Raw genomic sequence first — 23,690 nt, forward strand, 5'->3', positions numbered from 1 at the left:
AACAGATTGTTTTGAAATCATTCAGTGAAGTTGATATAATATGGTGTTCAAATATATGACCAAAAGGTATTTTTCCTTTCTAAATCATAAAGATTTATAATTACCGGTAACATTGAACTTCAATTCATACTTCAGGATGTTATTGAGATTAAGAGTCACCCCCAAACTCTACAGATAATGCATTTTAAACATTTGTTAGAATCAATTAGTTAAATATAGTTGCATACTTGCTCTAAGTCACATTCCTAGTGTCTGTTTGCTGTTGCATTATGTCTTCCCGGGGGTTATTCAGGAACCAAGATTCAGCTTCTGTTAATTAAACAAAGAAATCAGTGATGCCCCTGTACCATCAATCACATCACTGAAATGTACTCCCTTTTTGTCAGTTGTTTGGCAATCAAAGCAAATGAACAAAATTGTTTATAGAAAAACATTCTTATTTTGTTTGTTTTTTATTGATTTTGGGTGTATTATGTGCAATTAATTTTACACAAATAATTTTACTTGAAGTATTTAGTAACTGTAGAAATGTTAAAATCTGCAAGAAGTTTACTTTCGTTTTTGTATACATTTAGAAAATTATAACTATTAATTATGTTGTTATGCAATACACTAAAATGTTAAGGATGAATGAAACATTTGTTACAACATTGACTGATGGTTACCTGTCTTAATGTGCATGTCTAGGGTGGTTATTATTCCTAGTTAATTGGCAAAATAATTATTCTTAACTGCAGAAAGCTTAATGTTTTGGGTATAATTTAACAGAATGAAATTCATGAAAGATTAAAGTAACACACGCACATGTTGGTCCTACTCAGAAAGAGCTAATTATGCAGTATATGCCTATTTTTCCACATAAAAGTCAAATTTTGAAAATTTCTTGATTCACAGAAATGTGCTGAATTGTATACAGCTAAACTTTGAAATCTCGAACACGGATATCTCGAATACCCCGGATATGTCGAAGTAAGGCCGCGGTCCCGACGAAATTTGCTTTATAAATGATTAAAATAAACCCCTCTATGTCGAACACGGTAAAGTCGAATACCCCGGTTATCTCAAAGTGAAATTGTGTACCCATTCATTAAAATCACATGCGTTATCTCGAAGTCAAAATAATTTTCCACTCTGATGATCAAGTTCGTTAGGTAAACTTAGTGATAACAGCCATCTGTCTGTCACGCACGGGTAACCTGTGTTCCTGTGATCAACAGATAATAGCGCGATAATTATTCGAGATGAATGTATGGATTACATTGATTTTAATTATGCAAGCCAAAAGTTGTGTTTATTAGTCTAATTTTTAATCTTTAGTTAAACAACATGCGTGTTTTTTTTCTTTTGCATTCGATTTTATTATGGTGAAATAATTTTCTTTTATTATACATGTACGAACATGTTTTTCCAATAAAAAAAAAACATGTATATTTCGTTTTCGTTATTTTGACAGCGACCGGTTTTAAATTTACAATGCGAAGACGATATCCAGTTATGTATACATGGGAAACGATGCTAGCGGTTGATTTTCCGGGCTGGTAGAAGGATTATACTTCTGTGCATACTATACAACATTTTTATTTTGTGAATTATAAAGAGGATGTAAAAATCTTTTTATTGCTAAATACATGCACATGTATCATACATGTGATAAGTCAAAGACCACAAAACTGTACAGGAGCCATAAAAAAACTGGAATTTGGGTGAAAAAACTGTACACTGCCTATCAAAAAACAGTTATAAAAAATGGTATAAAATATCGCTTAAATTCTTCTGAAATTCCATCGTAATCATTGTAATAAACATCGTATATTTTATACCTACGAAGATCTGGGTCAGATTCACGTATATTAAGTCATGTATATCAACTTTAGAAGTTGGCTTAATCATTAACAGTAATTAAGTACCCCTTAAAAAATAAAGCTACCTAAAGGGGTATTTGATACGGATTTATAGCAAGATAATTATCCCAATTGGCAGTTCACACCTTCGCACGCGATGGTTTGTGTACACTACCCAATCATCAGAAGGTCAAGTGTCAAACACAGGTGACGTTTTCCAGTGTCTCGCGAGCGAGAATGAGAGGAAAATGGCGGCATTTAGCGAGAAATTCAAAATACTGTACAAATTTTCATATTCTGTGAATTTTGGTGTCCCGCCGGTACACGATGAATGGGCTCAAAAAACTGTACATTTGCGTACAGCCTGTACATATCACATGTATGATGTATATTAAAAAAATCGTATACAGAATTTCAAACAAGAAGGAATTTGACATGTTTTTTCTTTTAAGATTATGTTCACTGCACTCAGTTTATTTGAAATTCATGTGAATTATAACCCTCGATATGTCGAACCCCCGGATATCTCGAAGTTCATCAACGGTCCCGTCAACTTCGAGATAACGAAGTTTAACTGTATATTGTATGAAAAATTTGAATCTACAAAAAAAAATTATAGTTTCAAAGTATGTTATTGGCAATGTTCTTTCTATGACATCACAAACTATTTGGATTTTGCATTATTTTTCAGAAAAAGGAAAAAAAGGACAAAATTTGTTCAATTTTTACAATAAATATATGGAGTGCAAACCTGCTCCATAACAATATTCATATATTTCATTGATATAATCATTCTACACATTATATCAAAACATTTGAATTAGAGTAGACCTGCACTCTTTGAACTTTACTTGAAATATCGATGTAATATACACCTTTTTCTCTATAAATCATGGAAATTTTGAATTTACGTCACTTCTGACATCATATTTAATGAATGGCATCATGACTGATGAAATATTTAATGCTTTGAAGACTGCAGATGTCCCCCTGGTTTAGAACATAATTATAGGTTTGATTTTGGGGGCACTGAATATTGTTCATAACTGAATATATATATATATATATATATATAGTCCTAAATTGGTGAATTTAAAAGATCATTTAAGGTATTCCATCCCTAATAGCCTCAGATTCAATGAATTTGAATACATAACATGTGCGGGTGGAATACTCAGTATATTTAGACATAATTCCCATTTATTACTGTTAGCATGTAAGAATGGAACGTGTCCTAATTTATGACCTTGACCTTTGTTGAAGAGTTATCTCCCTCTTTTTTTTTAAGTAATAAAAATCAATTTTAAAAAATCTATACGGTCAAAAAATTATTTTCAATGTCATTCTATTTCTAATGATTTAATGCATCTTTCCACCACAGTATTTATTGATATTCTTATTATTTGAATTTTTATTTTGAAAAAATCGCTTGTCTTCATAATCTTCAATGCAATTTCTGTTAATTAATTACTGCTTAGTTAATTAGATTTTTGAAACTTTCTCTTGGTAAATCCTTTTCTACTGTAAAATGCTTTGAATTAATATCAGAGTATTATATACTTGATGGATATATAAGGATAGAGAATTAGGTCCTATTAGGGATTGAAAACCTTAAATGTTACAATGCTACATGTATTAAGTAAACTACATATACACTCCTATTTTCACTCTTAATGGTTGAACTTGAAGCTTTACAATTCTAGTACAGAGCATCTTTCGGTGAACCTGGGGAGCAGAATTAATAATATATTTAAAATCTTCCCATGTCCAAGGCAACTGTCATCTAGAAAGAAAACTGTACATTTGATCAAAATGAACAGTAATGCCTCAACCAAAGTCAGACTGTGGGCTAAGTTTATTATACAGTTAGGCCAACATTTTTTTATTTTCTGTTTTACGGGAATTTTTTTCAAAAATTTGAGTCGGAGGGTCGAGATAAAAATGAAAATAAAAGCTCAAAATTTAAGCAGTCGGTCAGAAAAATAAAAATAAAATGAAAAAATGCAATAAAAATTTTTATTTTTAATTAAGGTTGGAATTTTTTTTGGTATGACCTTAATTTGTTAGAAAAACAGTGTTATTTGAAAAACTTATGTACACAAAACACAGAATTGGTACTGTTAATGGATCAATGAACTATTTTAAATATAACTTTCTCTTAGATATTTGGGGCAGGGGTGCATTTCTAGTATAAAGCTTGCAGTTTCTAACATTAATGCAAATCAAACATACAAATCTATAGTCTTCTCTCAGTTGTCAAATATCATATTGTCACCACAGTAAACCTATAAGACTTCTGTCACACCCCTCATAAACTTTTCAGAATCTTTTATTTTTCGGTATTCAGCAGATTACAAGATCTGAGGATTTTGGACTAGTTCTGGCAAAGTTATGGAGAAAATAGAGTAAGACATTCAATGGATCAGCTAAAATAAATTAATTCACAGAAGTGCACATGAGATGTGATAAAAAGAAAAGTTGTATAATATTTTTTTTCAACGCACTTCCAATTAATATATACGTAGGTGGAAAAAAACGTACCACAATATCTCTATTGAAAACATATTCAAACTTCCTCAATCTGTAGTATATATGATATCTTTTTATCCTTATATTTTTCTCTCTGAGCATGCTAACTTTCAACATAATTGTAGAAAATACACATCTTTCCCATAGTATACACATGTAAAATACACATGACAATACATTCTGTTTACTGCAGAATTTAAAAATTTAATTGTTGAAAATGGTTCTAATCCACAACTTTTGAATGAAAAAAGAAACCAGGTCTTGAATCGAAATAATATTTGTAAGGGCGTATCATTTACAACAGTACTTTTCCCTAGTGGTAAAAAAAGTTGTTTTACTAAACAAGAGCTATACATATACACTACATCAGCTGATATGAATACGCTGATCAATCAATGTACATTAATTTGTTACATAGCACGCAAAATTCCATAAAACGATAAAAAAGGAAATAATGTCTTGTATCAATCAAGCATATACACTGATATATTTTCATAGGTAATTCTGAATTCCAATATTTGTCATAAAACGAGTGAAAGTTGTGACTCGAATTTCCTCAGTCACGCCACTTTCTACCAGTTCTACAGTGTTCTAGTGTTCTGTCGTTAGGCCATTCCAAGTTTTTTCTCTGTTTAGCGTCCACCCATCTTTCAAAAACCTACCTACCTATTTGCAAAAAACACACAAGCCAAAAAATAAAACACAGACTTTACAGTAATAAAAATGACATCATTCAAAGTATTTGATTTCATGAATCTATTTTTCTCATAGAAATATCTTCTGTTTGTTAAAATCACGTTATTAAGGACATACGCAACATAGTTTGAACTTCATTGTCTTTTTCCTTGGAGTTGAAGAGTTCCAATACTTAAAGGAACTGTGTGCTACATTTTAATGTCTACATATGCTATTGTACACTTCTTCTAAAACAAGTTTGGATATAAAAAAAACATCTAGAATATATGTTTAGTAATTTTTGTATATTTTTCTTTGAATTATACAAGAATTTTCATCAATTGTTATCTTTTCAAAACCCCTGGTAATGCATGCTTTTTGTCTTTGAACATCTGACGGCACTATAATCTTAAATTAAGAATATCTTGAAAAATTATCAGTAGGTAAGGTACTGTAATATATTGTAATATATCACTTTATTTTATATGTAATATTATGCGGTCGTCCAGTTTTCATACTTGTTAAATCTATGTTCATCATGTGCCTGCCAGAAAAGTTGTTCGTTTAGGATTTTATTGAAAATAATAGCGAGCGCAGCGAGCTCAATAGACTAACGTGTAAGAACAGAGAAAATTCGGAATGAATTCTGTACATACGTCAGGCAAATTTTCTGGTGCAACATTCCCAGAATTCCTTCGCTACCAGGGTTCTATGCGAAATTCTTACAAAACATTCAAAAGACCAAGGATAATAATTCATTACCGAGAGATACGTTTACTTTTCTTTTCTATCTTTGCATGGGGCTTAAAAGAAATAAAAAATAATTACATCCACTCTACAACGTATTTCATTTATTATTGCACAAGATCTTTAGTCGACGTCATGTGACGTCACAGTCTTGACTGTTGTCTCGTGCGGTTTGACGTTTGAAGAGGCGGATCCATCAACGTTAGAAGTGTAAGCTGTGTATAGGTTTTTGATGGTACAACTGCGCTCGCCCCAACGGTCACACCGCAAAACATATTATGTCAGCTTATCTTGATACGATTGTAGTAACAGCTATTATCATCATATTTTACCTGTTGTTGCTTCATGTAAAGTCGTAGGATTTATAATATCAGGGATAAGAGGGTGGATTTTACATTTCATGTTTTAGTAGCCATCATACTTTACTCGGATCGTCACTTCCGGTTTAGTGACATATTTACTATGGTAATCTATTATTCAAGTTATGAATATTGGATCAGATTCTACATTTTAATTTGATTTGTTGTGTATTTTGAGGCTATAAGTAGTTCTTTATTGTCAGCATTAACTTTATTATCAGTCAGCTTAATCGGAACTACATTTGTTTACGCTATCGTTGGTAGTTACGATATTCATACGCTACATTGTTCAGTACCTATTGTATAGCCTAGGGATGTTTTATAAACATTGAAGGTATTAATTTATTCGTCTAGTCAAGTTTATTTTATGTATTCTATTTCCAGTTGTTAATTTTACGCTGTTATATTTGTTACGATATTGTACGGCAGCTTGTGTGGCAAAAGTAGTTCTGTGTGGGAACTAAATGTGTAGGGACTCAGCTGCCCGTACAAGCTGTTGATTGGTTGATAGTTCGTACGGCATATTTTCATTGGATAATTTGAGTCATGTGACAGGGGATGGGAGGTTATATAGGCAAGCGCGTACTACGTTACGACAGATTTCAGCTAGTTGTACAGCGGCAAGATTTAAAAAGATAAAGAAGAAAACAAAGACGGTGAGATACTTATAATGTAAATTACACGTAATTAGCCTAGTTAGAAATCTCCTATCACACTGGACGACCTAAACTTGTGTTTCTGAAGAATCAGCTATGTTTTCTTATGTTGTTATATGAGTATTGCCTATATTGTTATGATAATGAGATGCTGTACGTACAATAAATGATAAGCATGACTGATCATCATCTTAAGTATTATTCCACTAAGTATCTACAGAGAGAAGAGCCTGGTCTATTTACATGAGAACAAATTAAATTGGTGCATCCTGGTAAATAGATGATTTATTTAGATGATGAAGCAATGACCTGTATACATACTGAGGATTCAGAAATACTAGCCACCCCTTGGGTAGCTTATGTCCATAAATGCTTAAAATATACATCATATGACATACTAGTGAGAAATATTTAAGGAACTTGACAAATTTCCAAAATTTTTACCAAAATGATCAATTTTAGGACTCCTGATTTTGTTTGTTTTTTCTGATATGGGGTGCCAAAATCCAAGGCGCACGCTAAACATAGAAAAAACTGGGAATGGCCTTACTTGTAAAAGAAAACATTTCTCTCTTAAGATTAAGTTTAAAAAAAATCTTCAAAAAGTATTTCAATGTATTGAAGCAATTGTCAAAGATAATACGTACTCAAAACCTTTCAAAACATGCGGTTGACAGAACATCGATTTCCACGTGACCCTCCGCATGACATTTGATCAAGATCACTGTTTCGTCTATTTCATTCAATCTTTCATTAAAATTTATACTTTTTTTAATATATAACATTGACACGTCACTTTTTAAATTGACTATTTTAAAACATGTGAAACCTTCCGATTCTGACATTTTGGCGCTATGCTGTGCAGTGACTCTTCACGCTTCGAATACTGTGATTGGATGAATCTATTCCCCTCAGCCAATGACAAATCGCATTTTGAAAGGCTTGTAAAAAGGTTATTTATATTTCTTTTATTTTTTCAGTGACTATAAATAAACTATCGGCGGGAGAAATAAAAATAAAACTTGAATTGGGGACTTTTATTTTTATTTCATTTTAGCCCAAATTAGGGTCGGCGCTCCCGTAAAACAGAATATAAAAAAATGTTGGCCTTAAACCTTGTTCATCTCAAACTCAATGGGACCAAGAAAAAACTTTAAGATATCCAAAGATTCAAAACATCAAGGTTTAAATTCATAATAATAGGTGGTTGGGCCTTCCACTAGGGCTGTAATGATATGAAAACCATATCATGATATATCATGATACTCTAGGACTGTTTCATGATGCATATCTTGATATTTCACCCTTCATAATCTTTAGCTCTTCTGCGCCAAAGGCTTAAAGAGCTAATGCTATAGCCAGTTGTGCAGTGTGCATCAACTTTTTGGAATATGGGCCATATCTCAAAAACCCAATTTTTGTCAAATTTGCCACAGAGTATCCTTGACCCAGGGCTCTTATTTTTACTAGAAATAGGAATGACAGGGGGAGATAATTAGTGAAATAAAAACAAAAGTAGTGGTTGTTAAAAAATGTTCTTCTCAAGAACCACTGAGCAGATTATCACCAAACTTACAGATAAGGATGAGAATATGTTGTAGATTAAAATTGTTTAAGGCATCATCCTTGGGCAAAGGGCATGGTCTCAAGGTTACTTCAAATTTGACCTAAAAGTATGATTTATTAAAATGTTGATATTTTGCCCGCTATGAGGTCTTGGATCATCAAATCTTGTCAGTTGTTGCATCTTAAGACCTCATGTCATGTTGATTCAAAAGTATGTCATGGTGACCTACTTTTTGAATTCTGCAGGTATTCATTTTTAGTTTTTGATGCATATCTTGGACAATTTGAAGCCTATGATCATCAAAACTGGTTAGTTTATGCATCATGGGGCATTGAAGTGTGTCAATCAAAAAGTAGGTCACTGTGACCTACTTTCTGAATTTAGGTCATTAAGGTCATTATTTTAGATACCGAGAGGCTTAGAATCATCAAACCTTGAAATCAATGCATCTAGGGACCTTAAGGACCTAGAACATATTCATCAAATCGAGATGAGCTTATGCTTTACCTATGGTGTCAGTGTTGGCACCTGCGTCAGTTAAAGATTTAAAAGTAAGTCCATTCCCAAGTAATTATAAGCCCTACCTGGACCAAACTTACATGGATGATGCATCTAGGGATGGACACTACCAGACTTGCTTTTGATGCTGGACCTGACTTACATTTTCCAGATGAGTGACAAGGTTAAAATATTTGGAGCAGGTACATTCCCAAGTAACTATAAGCCCTTCCTGGACCAAACTTGCATGGATGATTGACACAACCAGACTTGCTTTAGATGCTGGATCTGACCTAAATTTTCCAGATGAGTGACCAGGTTAAAGTTTTGGAGCAGGTCCATTTCCAGTTAACTAGGGGTGCAACGATACACTAACCTCACGATACGATACGTATCACGGTATTCAGTTCACGATACGATACGTATCACGATACATGACAAGGTTAAAAAGTCTTTCAAGTTTGTCATATTTTTTTAAACTTGACAGGGTTATATCAAATGTTCATATTTTTTATAATAATTAAAATATTATTTTGTTAACTTGAACTAGATTGATAGGTAGATCTTCGAGTTGTGACAATATTCTAAACCAGTGATGAACATTTACAGGGAACTACGGCCGGGGACCTTTCCTAATAATCTTCCTCTTAAATTGAAATGAAAAAGGAAGACATTCATTCTTTTATTTACGTAGAAAACCAGTTGTCATATTGCTCGTGTTAACACGTTTTAGCCAACAAGACAGCGAATTTTCATTGAAATACACGCATGATGTGATATCGTTTATTACCAAAGAATATGTTTAGATCTAAAGGGTTCATCATTTGTCTTAACATCTGTAACTTGTAATCACATAAATTCCTTCTCCGTGTTAAATCTGAGGTCTGTAAGATGCTGGAGATGAGTTTAACTGCCGTTAATGTCGTTATCTGCGTTATGTGGACCTCACATTTTGCGCGGAAGCCATTTTGAAATTGTAAACAAGGAAACAAAACGGACGATTCGGATAATTCTGGACCGATTGAACAAAACCGCGGTATCAGTCTAGTGTATCGTGAATTGAACCGTGGAAAAATATACCGCGATATACCGTCAAACGGTTTATCGTTGCACTCTTACAGTTAACTAAGTGCCTTGTACCAACTTTCATGGATGATGCATCTAAGGATGTACACTTCTCAACCTGCTTCGGATGCTGGATCTGACGTATATTTTCCAGCTGAGTGAATTTTAGCAATTCTTTTACCAAATTAGCATGGATGATGTATCTAGAGATGGACAATTTCAGACCAGCTTTGGATGCTGAATCTGACCTTTATTCTCCAGATTAGTGACCAGGTTAAAGTTTTTGGAGTAGCTCTATAGTTATGTGGCCTGTTATGATTAAACTTGCATAGATGATTCATCTAGGGATGGACACTTCCAGACTTGCTTCAAATGCTGGAACTGACAGACATTTTCTTGATTAGTGAACAGGTTTAAGTTTTTGGAGCAGGTCCATTTCCAAGTAACTATAAGTCCTACTCAAGCCAAACTTGTATGGATATTCATTATCGATTTCGGGATGAACACTAACTAGAGAAAGAATATGCTGTGAGGTTTGCCTTACTTTTAGATAACATTCGTCAAGGTGAGCTTAGCAATCTTTAATTACCTATTTCTGAATTGTGCAGGTATTTTTCATTTTCAAGTTGTTTCAGAGGCGTATTTTGGACATTGTGAAGCTTAGAATCAAACTTTGACAAGTGATGCATCCTAAAGCCTCGTAGTATATCAACAAGAATCTAAGTCATAGTGGTCTACTTTTAAAAAAATTATGGCTATATTTCAATATTTCAGATACTTATTGGCTTAGAATCAACAAACTTTGTGAGGTGATGCATCTTTAGGTTCTAGGAGTGTGACAACTAAAAAGTAAGTCATGGTGACCTATTTTGGGAATTTCAAGGCTATATTTAAATATTACATATGGAAAGAGGCTTCAAATCATCAAACTTTGTCAGTTGATATATCTTGGGTTCTCAGAGTATGCCAGCTAAAAGTGGGTCTCTGTAACCTAATTTGTGAATTTTACATCTATATCTAAATATTTCAGATAATGTTAGAGTGTTAGAATAATCAAAATTTATCAATTGATGCATCTTGGCTCCTTGGATGATTTCAACCAAACTGTAGGTCACAGTAACCTACATTTGGATTTTCATGGCTATATTTAAACATTCCAAATACTAATTGGCTTAGAATCATCAACTTTTGTCAGTTGATGCATCTTTGTTACTCAGAGTTTGTCAGCTAAAAAGTAGGCCATGGTGACATGGAATTTTAAGAGTATATCTTTATATATCAAATAATGAGGTTTAGAATCATCAAACCTTCTCAGATTATGCATCCTGGGTTTCTGGAGTATGTTAAGCAGAGAGTAGGTCATGGTGACCTAGTTATAGAATTTCATAGCTATATCAAAGTATTTCAGATGATAAGAGGCTTAGAATCTAATTTTGGAATTCAAGGTTATCTCTAAATATTTTGAATAGTAAGAGGTTTAGAATCATTATCATTAATTTTTTTTTTTCAATTGATGCCTCTTGTGTCTTTGGAGTATTTCAGACAAAAAGTAGGTCACTGTGACCTGTTTCAGAATTACACTTTTTTCTCAGTATTTAAGATAGTAAGAGGCTAAAAAGCGATGGACTGTGTCAACTAACATGTAGGTCACAGTGGCCTACTTTTGGATTTTCACAGTTGTATCTCAATATTTAGTGTACAATTTGAGGATTTGCATCATCAATTGTCAGTTGATGCATCTTTGGTTCTCAGAGTGTGTTAACCAAAAAAGAAGGTCATGGTCATTTACTCTTGGAATTTCAAGGCTTTGTATAAATATTTAGGATACTAAGAGGCTTATATGATAGAAGCGATAAGGTTGTACAATTTATCGGAAGAGTGATTCTAGGCCCTTGGGTCTCTTGTTATTATTTAACCTTTGCTTCTATTCTGAAATGAGAAATTCTGTTGCACAATGTGAAAGGACAAAAATTGTAGATTATTTCTTCAATTCACAAAAACATTATGTAAAGTTTAATGAGCTCTGAAGAGTGGAGCACATAGCTCAGTGGTCAGTAACCCAAAGGTTGCTTATTCAAGCAATGCAGTGAACATGCACTTGATGTTGTGTGTTGTTATCCTTTATGTGCATTGTCTTAGTCCACCCAGCTGCAGTGGGTACTGGCTTATACTGGGGAGTTAATCTGCAATGGACTGGTGTCCCATCTAGGGGGAGTCAATGACTCTCATCTGCTTAGCACCAAAAACTGGGTATAAGGACTGGCCGTATGAGTCTCGTGGCTCTGAGAAGGATGTAACTTAGTAAGCTCTGAACACAAAAAAAAACAGCATAAGTAAATAAAGAAAATCTCTTTTATTAAGTAAAACTAAAAAGAAATAGTATAAATTGCTTAAAATGTTATATATCGTGTTACATGGATATACAGTTTTTGTACAGCAATAGGGTACATATAGGATCTCCCATGATTTGTAGTTGGATATGATTTTTATCAAACGAGTTGTGTGTTTTTATCCCTGAGCCTTGGTGAGGGGATAAAAACACACGAGTTGGATAAAAGTCATATCCAACTACAAATCATGGGAGATTCTTTTTATCCATGTTTAATACTTCACAACCAATGTTTTACACTGTTTAATACAGGACTCCACTTTATTTTACTTCATCACGCTAACGCAAAAACCATTGTGACATCACAACTGCACTTAACTGTGGGATATGAAAAAATTATCCAATGAGTCATATCCACGGGATAAAGGGGTAAACATGGGAGAATATTTTTATGCCCTGCCATGAATAATGGCCAGAGCATATAATGTTTGTCATAATGTCTTCTGTCCCTCTGTCACACTTTGCATTAGTTTAGTTTCAAAGAAACTGTTCAAGAAATTCTTATCGAATTTATGTGCTGATACATATTGTGAGAGCTATTCAACTGCATCAACATTTTTTTGACCTTGACCTTTTCTTTTCTTTAACCTTGACCTCACTTTTCTTAATTTTTTGTATAGCTCAGTTTCAAAGAAACTATTCAAGATATTTTTTATCAAACTTTATATGCTGATACATGAGAGTGAGAGTTATTTAACTATTTAAAAAAATGAAGTTCACCTTCAAATTGACCTTAACCTCACTTTTTTATACCCGAACTTTCTAAAGAAAGTTCGGGTATATTGTTGTTACTCATGTCTGTCCGTCCGTCTCACGCTCTTCTTTCTCAAACTCCTCTTACATTTTATACAGTAGGCTAATCATCTTTTGGGTGATGGTTGGTGGTGTCCTGTAGATGTGCAGTAAGGTTTCGGAATTTTCATTTTCACCCTGGGGGTCAAATGGGGGGTGAAAAATGACGTTTTTTATGCAAAAAGCCCCTGGTTCCCTGAACTCCTCTTACATTTTACACAGTAGCCTAATCATCTTTTGGGAGATGGTTGGTGGTGTCCTGTAGATGTGCAGTAAGGTCTCAGAATTTTCATTTTCACCCTGGGGGTCAAATGGGGGTTGAAAAATGATGTTTTTTATGCAAAAAGCCCCTGGTTCCCTGAACTTCTCTTACATTTTACACAGTAGCCTAATCATCTTTTGGGAGATGGTTAATGGTGTCCTGTAGATGTGCAGTAAGGTTTCAGAATTTTCATTTTCATCCTGGGGGTCAAATGGGGGTCGAAAAATGACGTTTTTTATGCAAAAAGCCCCTGGTTCCCTGAACTCCTCTTACATTTTACACAGTAGCCTAATCATCTTTTGGGAGGTGGTTGGTGGTGTCCTGTAGATGTGCAGTAAGGTTTCGGAATTTTCATTTTCACCCTGGGGGTCAAATGGGGTCAAAAAATGACATTTTTTATGCAAAAAGCCCCTGGTTCCCTGAACTTCTCTTACATTTTACACTGTAGCCTAATCATCTTTTGGGAGATGGTCAGTGGTGTCCTGTAGATGTGCAGTAAGGTTTCAGAATTTTCATTTTCATCCTGGGGGTCAAATGGGGGTCGAAAAATGACGTTTTTTATACAAAAAGCCCCTGGTTCCCTGTACTCCTCTTACATTTTACACAGTAGCCTAACCATCTTTTGGGAGATGGTTGGTGGTGTCCTGTTGTTGTGCAATAAGGTTTCAGAATTTTCATTTTCACCCTGGGTTCAAATGGGGGTCAAAAAATTATGTTTTTTTTAATACAAAAAGACCCTGGTTCCCAGAACTCCTCCTACATTTTACACAACAGCCTAATCATCTTTTGGATTGATTATGATTGTTTAATGCCGAGTCGGCTATATTTCAGCCATATTTCCGCAATCAAATTAAGTGTATATTCCCATTTATGAATTTTGACACAAATTTAAGAAAAGTGAGGTCAGGGTCAAAGGAAAGGGTCAAGGTAAAAAAATATTGATGCATTTAAATAGCTCTCATTAGTATGTATCAGCATATGAAGTTTGATTACACTTTCTTGAATGGTATCTTTAAAACTGAGCTAAACACACATTCAAGAAAAGTGAGGTCAAGGTCAAAGAAAAGGTCAAGGTCAAAAAATGTTGATTCAGTTGAAGAGCTTACATCAGTATGTATCAACATAACAAGTTGATTACACTTTCTTGAATGGTATCTTTAAAACTGAGCTAAACACTAATTTAAGAAAAGTGAGGTCAAGGTCAAAGGAAATGTCAATGTCAAAAAATATTGATGCAGTTGAATAGCTCTCATTAGTATGTATCAGCATTGAAGTTTGATAAATATATCTTGAATGATGTCATTAAAACTGAGCTAAACACTAATTTAACAAAAGTGAGGTCAAGGTCAAAGGAAAGGTCAAGGTCAAAAAATGTTCATGCAGTTATAGCTTACATCAGTATGTATCAACATAAGAAGTTTAATTACACTATCTTGAATGGTATCTTTAAAACTGAGCTAAACACTTATTTAAGAAAAGTGAGGTCAAGGTCAAAGGAAAGGTCAAGGTCAAAAAATGTTGATGCAGTTACATAGCTCCCATCGATATCTATCAGCATATGAAGTTTGATAAAAATATAGTTTCTTTGAAACTGAGCTTTAAACAGAGCTAAACACAAAGCGTGATGGAAAGACAGACGGAAGGATGAAAGGACGGAAGACGGACATGACAAACACTATATGCACCAGCCATATTCATGGCGGGGCATAAAAACAAGGTAAAAAATTTTGTTTGCATGCACCCTTTCTCAATACCACCTCTCCATGTTCCAAGATTGAAGTTTTAATGTCAAAAGGTTCTTAAGTTATGGTTTGGAGGTATTTTTCTCAATTTGACCTTGAATGGAGAAAGGCGTTAAGGTCAAAATTTTAGTGCAGTGCATCTTTTGTAAATGTTTTTTTTCTATGTTACAAATTTGAAATCCCAATGTCAAAGGGTTCTCAGGTTATAGCCTGGACTATATATTTATGTAAAGATTGACCTTGACCTTATTGAAAGGTCAAGGTGAAAAAAGTTTGGTGGCCTCAACCCCAATTCCATACCACCTCTCCATGTTTCAAGTTTGAAGTCTTAATGTCAAAGGGTTGTCAAGATAAGGCTCAGACAAAATTTGATTGAAGAAGAAAACTGACAAAAACAATATGTAGACTAGTATAGTCTACTTGTTGCATCAAACCTGTAGGAGCAGTAGTTTTGAAAGAGCAAATTTGTTTCTACATTATGTAATGAAACTTTCACATAAGATTCAACTTTTCTTGACTAGTGGTTCTTGAGAAGGAATTTTTTTCTTATACAGTAAAGTATGCTTATAGCGAAACAAGCCTATAATGATATTGACACTTACAGCAAAGCGATTTTCATTCCCCGTGACTTTAAAATATATTGTAAACTTAATGGATATAAGCAATTACACTTATAACTAGATGCTGTCATGAGACAGTAATACCCGCACTAAGGTGTTTGCCTCTAAATGCACACTCCTTCATATTGGGCTTACCAAGGAAAAAGTCCAAATAGTTCTATAATTTACACAGTACATGTATTCGTCAAATCGAGCATAAAATGCTCAGGTGACCATGTGACCCATGAACCTCTTATACGCATTTCATATACTTCATTCATTACCAGTCTGAAATAACAGAATTTAATTAATGATGTAAATTAGGTTTTGATAAAAGGGGGGGGGGGATATAAATTTTTGGCCCATAATTGGAACTTTTTAAATTTATTTTTAGTACAAAGCGTTTTTGATGAATTTATCAAAATGTGCAAACTTTTTTTTAGTATTTGATTAAGCAAAAACCTCCTTGAAAAGCCATACCCAATCAATTTTGTCACCCCCCCCCCCCCCCCCCCCCAACACACACACACAATTTGCCTGTTTTTGGAAATAGGCCTAGATGGCAAAGTTATGTTAAAACATCGTTTGTTATGATAATTTAAAATTTGTTCCTGTACTGTACATGTATGTGAACACCTTTTTGAAAATTTCTACATCACATTGGGCTTGCGTCACCCTACCAGTACTAGTACTAGTTTTACCATTATCATTTTTAGATTGCACATGCCATGTGACATGGTGCAGTGTTACATGTATATCAGTGGAAATTAATTCATTTTGTGTTTTAATTGGATTATATTTCATGAAGTTGACAGGACCTATGACAGTCGGTAAGTACAAGTTTAAGTATAGATTGGGGTAAAATAAACCGAAATGCAAATGGTTAGGTTAAAGATTAAAAAGGATCAAAGATCATTGGCAATCTCCAATGCAGAGTTGTCGTTCGTTTCTCTCTGACACTGAATGTATGAGCCGATGGTAGAGAGTGGATCATCGATGCCACAATAGACGAATTTCACAGAGTTATCTCCCGTTGTCGACATTACATTCAGTTACAGGCACAGATCCGGGAATTTTTTTCCGGGGGGGGGGGGGGTCCACACCTCGGTCCAAAAAAATTCCAGCCCAGAATTTCCTGAGGAGCAAAAAAAAAAAAACAAACAAACAAACGAACAAAATAAAAACAATGATGGTGGGGTCCATGTTTTTAAAGGGGGAGGGCATCCAAAGTCATTTTTTATTTGCTTCTGTAAATCAGTATATAGTCCTTTTTAAATAACTCTGCAAATTCCGGGGGGGGGGGGGGGGGGGGTCCAATCTCCCTAGCCGCTCCCTGTCCCTGAAATGACAAATGATCATGTGACTCCTAAATAGTAGAAAACTTTTCCATTTACTATACATAATTTTGTTTCTTGTGTTATTATGTTATGTACATCTAATGGTTTAAGGTTACTTATGAACCCCTGGAGGTCATCCCCACTCTCTTAATGAACTGGAAATGTTCATAATATGACTACATCAAATTAAATAAAAGTGCATCAATGATAAGATTACTTGACATTTCATTCATGAATTTGGGTCAACCCATGTACCCTCCTAGAATTAGGAATGAAAATCATTCAAAGAGATGGACCATTAAACTATTTGTATATATTCACATTTTTTTTTATGTCAAACCAAAGTATTAGACTAGTTAGCATACTTGAACAAACAGGGGTCTGGGAAGGGGAAGGGGAAGGAGTTATCTCTTTATGTCTTAATTGTTGAAAATTCCTAAAATGAATGTTAACCTCAAATCCGACTTGTACGTCTTCATTATTTTTAAGTGGTGGTGTCTCCGTATGAGTGAAAAATTCCCAAGAGGGACATTTAACGACAAACAAACATTAATGACTTAAAGAACACAATATACATGTACATGTTTATTAGTCAACAGATATACTTCTGATCATATCTCTAGTTCTCCCTTGAATCAGAAATGATGATATAAATATTTTAAGAATGATTAAGAGTTGAAAAGGTTGTGCATTTTAAAATTCACTAAGCTCTGTGGTTGAATTAGCTATACCAGTTTAGCTTATTTTGCTACTCAAAGCACCTTGATTAACTATTTTTAATCATACTGTTTTCTGAAATGTGAAATTTTTTCAACATGGATACAAGTCATACATTTTCAGCTTCTGAAAACAAAACTGCTTTTCAAATACTGTAACTCTTTCCAAGTACTTGTGATCATCAGTTTTTAGCTCACTTGAGTTTTTCTGGTTTTCTGATCACATTTTGTTTGTCATCCATCTGTCCGCCTGTAAACTTTTCACATTTTTGTCTTCTTCACTAGAACCGCTGGGCAATTTCAACCAACCCTGCCACAAAGCATCTTCGGGGAAAGGGGATTCAAGTTTGTTCAAGTGAAGGGTCACACCCTCTTTCAAGGGGGGATAATCAAGAATTAGTGAAAATTTGGTGGTATCATTTTAAAAAAAGTCTAATATCAAGAACCACTGACTGGGCCCAAAAAGTTGAAACTTTCTTTACATAGACTTAGTTCAAATTTGTTAAAATTATGACCCACTGGGGTAGGGTGGGGCCACATATGGGGATCCAATGATTTACATAGAAAAATGCAGGGGATTTTTTCCATCATAAATCTTCTTCTCATGAACAGCAAGGGCATTATTGTCATCTATTTTCACAAAAGGGACCTAGGAGACATTAAATCTCATTTGTCTGTTAGTCTGTCCGTTTGTCAGTCTGTCCGTCTGTCACAATAAATTTAACCTTGGTCATAACTTCTGAATAATAAGAGATAGTGCTTTCATATTTCACATGTACATTACCTACAAGAACTTTCTAAACATACCATGATTTTTTAACCCATGACCTTGACCTTGAAGTTTGACCTACTTTTCAAAAAATTTAACATTATTTTAAATGATCATTTTGAAAGAGAAAAGATAGGGCGTTCATATTATACATGTATATTACCTGTGACAAGACCTTTCTAAATATATCATGAATTTTGACTCTGTGACATTGACCTTGAAGTTTAACCTACTTTTCAAAAATGTTATATTTCCTTATAACTTTTGATTGAGAAGAGATAGGACTTTTATATTTGACATGTACATTACCTGTAACAAGATGTTTCCAAGCATGCTATGATTTTTTTACCCCTTGACCTTGATGTTTTACCTAATTTTCAAAAACTTTAACTTTGGTGATTACTTTTGAATGACATATGATAGGGCGTGCATATTTGAAACAATATGTCATAAATAATGGCATCCCATCCACTAGGACACGGAAAGCAGGGGACCACAATTCTTTGGATTTGCTTGTTAGTCATTTTGATATGGAAACATCCTCATATAGTGTAGATTCAAGTTTTTTATGCCCTGCCATGAATATGGCCGAGGCATATAGTGTTTGTCATGTCCGACTTCAATAAAACGTCATATACTGATACATACTGATGTAAGCTTTTCAACTGCATCAAAATTTTTGACCTTGACTTTTCCTTTGACCTTGACCTTACTTTTCTTAAATTAGTGTCTAGATCAGTTTTGAATAAACAATTCAAGATATATTTATCAAACTTCGTATGCTGATATATACTGCTGAGAGATATCAATTGCATAAACTTTTTTGACCTTGACTTTTCCTTTGACCTTGACCTCACTTTTTTAAATTAATGTTTATCTACGTTTTAAATAAACCATTTCTGATATTTTTATTGAACTTCTATGCTAATAGTAAATACATACTGATATAAGCTTTTCAACTGCATCAGCATTTTGACCTCAACCTTTCCTTTGACCTTGACCTCTCTTTTCTCAAATAAGTGTTAAGCTCAGTTTTAAATAAATCATTCAAGATATTTTTATCAAACATAATATGCTGATATGTATTAGCGAGAGCTATACAACTGCATCAAAAACTTTTCACCTTGCACTTTCCTGTGACCTTGACCTCCCTTCTCTTTAATTTGTATTTTGCTTAGTTTTAAAGAAACAATCTAAGATATTTTTATGTAAGCATGCACTTATACATAATTTTGTGAGAATTTATCATCTATATCCATTTTTTTTTTAGATTTTAGTTTCAATTTTAAAGAAACTGTTCAAGATATTCTCATCAAACTTCATACACTCATACAAATTTTCATGTTGCATTAGTAATATACATTCGGCGGGGCATTTATGTCCTATGGACATATTTCTAGTTTTCAAATCATGACCTCCGAGGATAGGGTCAGGCCACAATAAGGGATCAAAGTTTTATAGAGATTTAAAAGGAAATAAAATCTTCAAAATTCTTCTTTTTAAGAACAACAAAAGCATGATTAATATGGAAACATTCCCAAGAAGTGTAGATTCAAGTTTGTACAAATCATGACCCCATGGGTTAGGGAGGGGCCATTTTTTTTCCTGCCCCTATTTGCTATCCACATGGAAATGCAAATTTTAAAACCATTTTACACATCCACAGGACAAAATCAATCATCTTCCAAATGATCATGATTTAAGGCTAGTGCATAAAATATAAGGGAAGTTCTGGGAACCAGGATGTTTAAACATGTTAAATATTTTTTTTAAAAAAATTGACCCCCATTTGACCCCCAGGGGGAAAATAAGAATTCCGAAACCTTACTGCACATCTATAGGACACCACCAACCATCTCCCAAAAGATGATTAGGCTACTGTGTAAAATGTAAGAGGAGTTCTGGGAACCAGGGGCTTTTTGCATAAAAAACCTCATTTTTCGACCCCTATTTGACCCCATCGTGAAAATGAAAATTCCGAAACCTTACTGCACATCAACATGACACCACCAACCATCTCCCAAAAGACGATTATGCTACTGTGTAAAATGTAAGAGGAGTTCAGGGAACCAGGGGCTTTTTGCATAAAAAACGTCATTTTTCGACCCCCATTTGACCCCCAGGGTGAAAATGAAAATTCCGAAACCTTACTGCACATCTACAGGACAGCACTAACCATCTCCCAAAAGATGATTAGGCTACTGTGTAAAATGTAAGAGGAGTTCAGGGAACCAGGGGCTTTTTGCATAAAAAAACGTCATTTTTCGACCCCCATTTGACCCCCAGGGTGAAAATGAAAATTCCGAAACCTTACTGCACATCTACATAACACCACCAACCATCTCCCAAAAGATGATTAGGCTACTGTGTAAAATGTAAGAGGAGTTCAGGGAACCAGGGGCTTTTTGCATAAAAAACGTCATTTTTCGACCCCCATTTGACCCCCAGGGTGAAAATGAAAATTCCGAAACTTTACTGCACATCTACATGACACCACCAAACATCCCCCAAAAGATGATTAGGCTACTGTGTAAAATGTAAGAGGAGTTTGAGAAATAAGAGTGTGACAGACGGACGGACGGACAGACATGAGTAACAACAATATACCCGAACTTTCTTTAGAAAGTGCGGGTATAACAAAGCAAAATCGTCCATCCCAGGCACTTTGTTATAAGCGTGTTTTACTGTACATTCCCATGTTTACAAAACTTTGATCCCCTATTGTGGCTGCACCCTACCCCTGAAGGTCATGATTTGGACAGAGTTGAATCTACACTAAGTAATGAAGTTTCACATAACTTTAAACTTCTCTGGCCCAGTGGTTCTTCAGAAGAAGATTTTTGAAATAACATTAAATTTTCACTCATTCTTATCTCCCCTTAAAAGAAGGTTTGGCCCTTCATTTGAACAATTGTTTTACACAAGAAGGAATATTTTGCATGAAAAATAAAACTCTTTGTGTTTCTAAATATTTCATCACACTTCTAGTGTGTTTCTTCTTATTTTAACTAAGATAATGATGATTTAATTATGACTTCAATTTTGTACAGGCCTTTGCATGATAATTCTACCCTGAGGGGTATGTTTACCTGTCTTCAACAAGTCAGGTGATTGTTCACAGTGAGTACTTTTCAAGCATAATTGATCAAGTTCATTTTTGCCTACTGAAAATACTGATCTTGAGCACATAAATAGGAGTTCCAAGTGAAATCTGTAACAAACCACGTAAAAAGACTTCTGGCTGTGTCCTTTTGTAATTATAGATATAAATCAAAGACAAGATAGTGAGTAAACTTATTTTTTTCTGGGAGGGATAACATTCTTGCTGCAGTATGAATTAGTGTAAAATCCTAAAAAGTCATCAATTAAAAAAAAATTGTCTTATAATTCCACTTTAATTTTGACTCAAGTAGATGTTAGAGAGAAAGAGAGAGAGAGAGAGATTACTCCAGGTATATAGCCCCATGCAAAATATATATATCTGTGATAGCAAATTCTCAGGAGACAATTTTTGAAAAGCAATTTTCCTTCATGCATTGTTTTCAGAAAACTCAAAGTTGAAAATTTAAAATTTATACCCAGGTCAACATAGTGCAACTTTTATCTATATTGATTAAAAAAATGTACATTAAAAAAAGTATGATTAAATAGCTACATTTGTAAATCAAAGTGTTTTGAATAGCAAAACCAAGCTAATTACCAGTATAGCAAATTCAACTACAGAGCTTAATCGATTTTAGGAGATGGTGCAAGACCTGTTTTAATTCTTAATCATTCTTAAAATATTTATATCACCATTCCTGATTCAAGGGAGAGCTAGGCCAAAATTTTTTTATTTTCTGTTTTACGGGAATTTTTTTTCAAAAATTTGAGTCGGGGGGTCAAAATAAAAATAAAAATAAAAGCTCAAAATTTAAGCAGTCGGTCAGAAAAATAGAAATAAAATGAAAAAATGCAATAAAAATTTTTATTTTTAATTAAGGTTGGAATTTTTTTTGGTATGACCTTAATTTGTTAGAAAAACAGTGTTATTTGAAAAACTTATGTACACAAAACACAGAATTGGTACTGTTAATGGATCAATGAACTATTTTAAATTTAACTTTCTCTTAGATATTTGGGGCAGGGGTGCGTTTCTAGTATAAAGCTTGCAGTTTCTAACATTAATGCAAATCAAACATACAAATATATAGTCTTCTCTCAGTTGTCAAATATCATATTGTCACCACAGTAAACCTGTAAGACTTCTGTCACACCCCTCATAAACTTTTCAGAATCTTTTATTTTTCGGTATTCAGCAAATTACAAGATCTGAGGATTTTGGACTAGTTCTGGCAAAGTTATGGAGAAAATAGAGTAAGACATTCAATGGATCAGCTAAAATAAATTAATTCACAGAAGTGCACATGAGATATGATAAAAAGAAAAGTTGTATAATATTTTTTTTCAACGCACTTCCAATTAATATATACTTAGGTGGAAAAAAAACGTACCACAATATCTCTATTGAAAACATATTCAAACTTCCTCAATCTGTAGTATATACATCTTTTTATCCTTATATTTTTCTTTCTGAGCATGCTAACTTTCAACATAATTGTAGAAAATACACATCTTTCCCATAGTATACACATGTAAAATACACATGACAATACATTCTGACTTTACTGCAGAATTTAAAAATTTAATTGTTGAAAATGGTTCTAATCCACAACTTTTGAATGAAAAAAGAAACCAGGTCTTGAATCGAAATAATATTTGTAAGGGCGTATCATTTACAACAGTACTTTTCCCTAGTGGTAAAAAAAAGTTGTTTTACTAGACAAGAGCTATACATATACACTACATCAGCTGATATGAATACGCTGATCAATCAATGTACATTAATTTGTTACATAGCACGCAAAATTCCATAAAGCGATAAAAAAGGAAATAATGTCTTGTATCAATCAAGCATATACACTGATATATTTTTATAGGTAATTCTGAATTCCAATATTTGTCATAAAACGAGTGAAAGTTGTGATTAGAATTTCCTCAGTCACGCCACTTTCTACCAGTTCTACAGTGTTCTAGTGTTCTGTTGTTACTTGTAAAAGAAAACATTTCTGTCTTAAAATTAAGTTTAAAAAAAATCTTCAAAAAGT

The 23,690-nt window shown here is 33.8% G+C and overlaps 1 protein-coding gene across 1 annotated transcript in view; it reads left to right on the forward strand.

Moving 5' to 3' along the window:
• LOC133197712 (protein disulfide-isomerase TMX3-like) overlaps positions 1-23,690 on the forward strand; it is a 79,625-nt gene that overhangs the window by 33,777 nt on the left and 22,158 nt on the right. The gene's annotated exons all lie outside the window — the stretch shown is intronic.

Source organism: Saccostrea echinata, unplaced genomic scaffold (assembly GCF_033153115.1).
Source record: "Saccostrea echinata isolate AGI-Se365-2 ecotype Australia unplaced genomic scaffold, CSIRO_AGI_Sech_v1 ptg000030l, whole genome shotgun sequence".
Taxonomy (NCBI): Eukaryota; Metazoa; Mollusca; class Bivalvia; order Ostreida; family Ostreidae; genus Saccostrea; species Saccostrea echinata.